Source organism: Tupaia chinensis, unplaced genomic scaffold (assembly GCF_000334495.1).
Source record: "Tupaia chinensis unplaced genomic scaffold, TupChi_1.0 Scaffold000330_1, whole genome shotgun sequence".
In the NCBI taxonomy this organism is placed as follows: domain Eukaryota; kingdom Metazoa; phylum Chordata; class Mammalia; order Scandentia; family Tupaiidae; genus Tupaia; species Tupaia belangeri.
The window spans coordinates 2,271,260-2,276,349 of NW_006159824.1; the positions used below are offsets into that span (position 1 = coordinate 2,271,260).

Sequence of the window (5,090 nt, forward strand, 5' to 3'; positions counted from 1 at the left end):
TGTAGGAGTCCAGTACCTTAACCACCATGTCACCTATTGGCCCCACCCAGCATGATTTTCAAGCTGCTAGGTCTGGGACTTGAATCATGGTCCGCCATGTGGGAGTCAGGCCAGCACAACTTAACTGCTATGCCACCTGCTGGCCCCTCTGGCCATCTTACATTTTAAAAGGTGCCAGCAGTAGGCCGAGTTCCCATTGCTAGTTAGAATTGATTTTTAATACTCTGCCATATTGCCTGGTCCCTACCAGAAATGAAGAGTTCACATGTGATCATTTGGCATGGGGTTCAAGGTGTAGCCTGCAGATTTGGTGTCTTTCAAGAGCAATGAATATCTCTGCTACTGCCCAGACCTCCTGGCTTTGTAACTTCTTCAGGTTGAATAAATTGATCATTTCCAGATGGCTCTGACTTGGAGGCCTGCTGTTTAAGCTCGTGCAGCTGCCTTTGAGGCAGCACGATCCACGGAGTCTGCGTGGCATCAGGAGCTGAGAAGACCTGGTTCTGGTTTCAGTTCTGTTTCTCTCTCTCTCTCTCTCTTTTTTTTTTTTTTTTTAAGGTTTTTACCATAGGGTGTGCACACTAGCTGGAGAGACAGAGAGGGAGGGAAAGTAAGAAATGCCTCACTCAGGGGTGATGGCCATGCCGCAATCCCTTCTCCTCCATACTTCTCTGAAGATTTTGGGCACACACGCACACATGCCCAGCATGATTTTCAAGCTGCTAGGTCCGGGGTGCAAACCATGGTCAGCCATGTGGGAATCCAGCTCCTTAACATCACAGCCCCTGCTGGCCTCTCTGTTCCATTTCTAACTTAGGTTGCTCAGACTTGATTTCTTCACCCATGAAATAAGGAGATAGGAACTCAGTGGCTTTTAATCAGAGGCTCAATCAGAACCACTCCAGATAGCCTTTTTAACCTGCCTATACAGAGCAAAGCCCTGCCCCAAGGTGATTCAGTGGATCCAGGGTGGGGCCCTGGTATGTGTGCTTCCCCGGTGAGCCGATGCGCACGTTTCCTGCCGAGAACTGCAGGACCAGATGATCCTAACTTTCCTCCAGACCCAGGAGTCCTTTCTTCTTTTCCTCCTTAAAATTTTTGAGTACCTGCTATGTGGTGTGCTCAGCACTGTTCTCAACACTGACTTAACCGTATGAAATCAGATGTGTGCTTTGCAATGTTCTCTACATAAGGAAAGGTGCACGAATGAGGTGGTGACCGTGTGTGAAGCTGGACAAAGGAGGAGTTGCGCAAAGTATTATGGGTGGAGGGGGCGGGGGTGTGGGCCAGAGTGGGATGATGTCTCAGAGCTGTCTGAGAAACACCAACACCGGCTAATGGATATCTTGGGGTGGGTGTGGTGTTGGAGCGTGAGCATGAGGCTGAGCTTCTGGGCCTGGGGACACAGAGGGAAGGTTCCGAGAAAGGTCTGAAGGGCAGTTTGCAGTAGGACCTTCAGAGTGTGTGCACTCCAAAATTTGTTTTCTGAGTCTGTTGGTGTTTAGGGGAAAGGGCAGTGAGATCGAGTGAGGATTGACTTGGAAATTGGGGATCTTTACTTGGGCTTCGAGGATAGAGAGGGATGCGGAACTGGGGGTCGGGGGAGAGTGGCTTGCCCATCCTCATAGATAGCCACTGCCGCCTGGTAGATCCTGGAGACAGACTTAGAATCGAACCCCAGTTGTGTCACTTCGTGTGCGGTCTTTGGTGAGTAATTAATACCCCGTGCCTCATTTGCCTCCTTTGTAAAACGAAGGTGACCAGACCCACCTGATAGGGCTTTGGGAGGGATTCAATAAAAGCCGTGTGATGTGCTTAGCCTGAGAAATGCTCCTTATACAGGTAGGTAGGTGCCTGACTTCTCCTACTAGAGAAAGGGCCCAGGCCAGCTAGCGACATGGTGATTAAGGTGGCTGGATCTCGCATGGCTGACTGCGCGGTTCAAGTCCCAGATCTGGCAGCTTGAAAAACATGCCGGCCGTATAATGTGTGCGTACCCAAAATCCCTAAAAGGAGAAATGGAGGAGAAGGGCTCTTGACCGTGTCCCATGGGCAGGGTGAGTGGGGTGCTTTCTCACTTTCTCTCTTTTCCTGTCTAGTGCACATGCCCTCTAGCAAAAAAAAAAAAAAAGTGCCCAGAAAGGGGTATCTCCTGGGGTCCTGTTAACATTCCTCTCCTCCTGGTTTAGTGTTTTAGGAAAGAAAAAAATCACACAATCTGTTGGTTTCAATCTTAATGACTGGGTGAGTCAAAGAGCCTCAGGTCTGGACCTGGAATTCTATGAGTGTGGTTTTCTTTTCCCTGTTCTAGAGCCTTCTGCTGTTTGAGTCTCCTGGCACCACTGGAAGAAAGAGTAACTTGAGAATCTTTTATCCAAACATGAAACTCCTGTGTCTCCTGCCCTCCGTGTCGGGAGTTCCGATGGTTGCTCTGCCCCTGTGTGCTTTCTTGTGAAAGCTCTGGACTTGAAGGCTCGGCACCAGGGAACACTTGTGCCTCACCCTTGGGAACATTCTGATGGGGATACAGGCTTTGTCGGGATGCGAGAGATGAGACATTTAAACAGAGATGGGCGGAGAGCTTTCTCGGAAGGCACAGATTCGAGGCTGGTTAGTTAGGACTCTTGGCTCCTCTGTCTGCCCTGCTTGGAGATGTGACTCTTTCCTGATTTAGACCCTTTGGGCCCTCCTCTGACCTTTGTTTGGTTAACTTCAGTTTTCTCCCTTTAATCATGACAGAGCCTACAAATGGGCATGTGAGTGAGAAAGAGAGGTGCACACCCCTGTGGGGTCTGGTCACGCACCACAGTCCCCTTCCTCCAGACCGCCAGTCCATCAGCTCTCGGGCACTTGTGGGCGTACCTGGTGTGTCTCAGGCTAACTGGGCTGGAGGTTCAAACGGTGGTACAGCTCGGCCTCTCCTGAGCTGGCCCTTAGTTAACTCTTACTTGTCCTTTGGTCTCAGCTTAAATCTCTCTTCCTTAGCAGGCCTTTCTTGGGCCTTCTTCCCTATCTTCACCCTCTGTACACTTTATTTCAGAGTCTTTCACAGTTGTTGTGTCTGTAATGTCTGCTTCCTGTACTGGACTGTAAACTCAGTGAAGGAAGGAGCCATTTCTGTTTTGGTCATTGTCACATTCCAGTATCTTGCAGGACCTGCTACCGAATAAGCATTCAGTGTTTGTTGAATGAATGTGTGAACTTGTTCGCTGAGTGCTAGAGGTAGCATGAAAGGAGTAAAGGAAGGTTTCTTTCTTTTTCTCTTTTTAAAATAAATTTTAAAATTATTATTATTATTTTTTTTTCTAGAGACAGAGTCTTGCTGTGTGGCCCAGGCTAGCCTGAAATTCAGTCTTCCTGCCTTGGCCTCCTGGGTAGCTGGGGTTGCAGGCCTGTGCCAGTGCCCCTAGCTAGAGGTCTTTTTTTTTTTTTTTTGAGAGATTTTCACTGTAGGGCGCGTGCGCTCGCCAGACAGACAGAGAGAGACATAGAGACAGAAAGCGAGAAATCACCCCCCAGGGGGGATGGTCACGCCGCAATCCCTTCTCCTCCATTCTCCTCTCGGGATCTTGGGCACGCACGCACACGCGCCCGGCGTGAGTTTTAAGCCACCGGGTCCGGGACACGAACCGCGGTCAACTACGTGGGAGTCCAGCGACATTGCCATTACACTAACTGCTGGTTCCCGAGGTCATTTTTTAAAAGGCATTATATGGAGATAGAAAAGCTTATAAAAGTATACTTTACAAACACTGAGCCCAGGTTTCCCTAGAAAGCATAAAAATAACTTATTCCAAAAGATAGTCGAAATAACAAATTCACTCTGAAACTATAGTCTGGTGTAATTCAGTGGGGGAAGATCTTCTATCTGAAAGGGAAGAAGCAAATCTCCTATTGACTCCCCTCTGGTGGCTTCAGTGTCATGGAGAAGTTTTTAAAAACTTCGCTGTTTCCCATGTCGTGATGAGGCAGGAACCATCTTCAAATCCATAGATTGCAAGGAAGGAGTAACAGGTTTCTTGGAGTAGCATCTTCTGTCTCAGAAGATTGTATAAATGGTTGTGGAGTCAGCACAGTTCTGGTTAGGCAGGCACATATTCATTAAAGTGTACAAAAGGCAAAGGGGGGGCCAGCAGGTGGCATGGTGGTTACGGGCACTGGACTCCCACATGGCCAACTGTGGTTCGAGTCTCTGACCTGGCGGCTTTCTCTCTCTCTCTCACTTTCTCACACTGCCCCTCTCTGGTCAAATTAAAAATAAATAAATGAATGAATGAATGAATGAATAAATAAAGTTAAATAAAATAATTCTTTTAAAAAAAAAAAAGACAAAGGAAAACATATTCCATTATCGAAGAATAAGACTTTTCAACTATGATGCTAGTGTTTAAGACAGCTGATGCCCAAGGTAGGGAGTCAAAGAAGGTGTTTGTGTCCGGAGGTGATTTTGCATCTAGAAGAAATTCTCTTCTTCTCTCTCTATCTCTCTCTCTTTTGAGAGGTTTGTGCTACAGGGCACGTGCGCTCGCCAGAGAGACAGAGACAGAAAGCGAGAAATCACCCCCCAGGGGGGATGGCCATGCCGCAATCCCTTCTGCTCCATTTTCCTCTCAGGATCTTGGGCACGCACACACACACATGCTCGGCGTGAGTTTAAGCCACCGGGCCCAGGACTCGAACAGTGGTCGACTACATGGGAGTCCAGTGACATAGCCATTACGCTAACTGCTGGTCCCAAGAAGAAATTCTCTTCTTGACCTCAGTGACTAAGCACTGGAGAGCATGTCTTCTTCCTCAAGAAGATACCATATGGTTTCATTTTTCAGCTCTGGTCCAAAGAAAGGATTGAATTGCCAAAATTGCAACCGGAGAGAGTGATGGCAGCAAACTGAACAGGTCACCAACATGGTAGTGATTACCCGCCGGTTGGGACCCTTAGGGATGAACCAGGCACAAGGAAGCTGACAAAGTCCTGGGACATGCTCATCGCGATGAGGGGCTCCAGGAGGCCGTGATGTGACATGTTTGCGGCAGAGCTGCCAGCCCCTGCCTGCCGGCCATCACACTTCCATTCACAAAGAAGGTTTCTT

The 5,090-nt window shown here is 48.4% G+C and overlaps 1 protein-coding gene and 1 pseudogene across 1 annotated transcript in view; one reads left to right on the forward strand and one right to left on the reverse strand.

Moving 5' to 3' along the window:
* The window catches only part of MINK1 (misshapen like kinase 1), an 82,599-nt gene that overhangs the window by 19,824 nt on the left and 57,685 nt on the right, over positions 1-5,090 (forward strand). The window lies entirely within an intron of this gene.
* Positions 4,745-5,041, reverse strand: LOC102500707 (V-type proton ATPase subunit e 1 pseudogene; annotated as a pseudogene).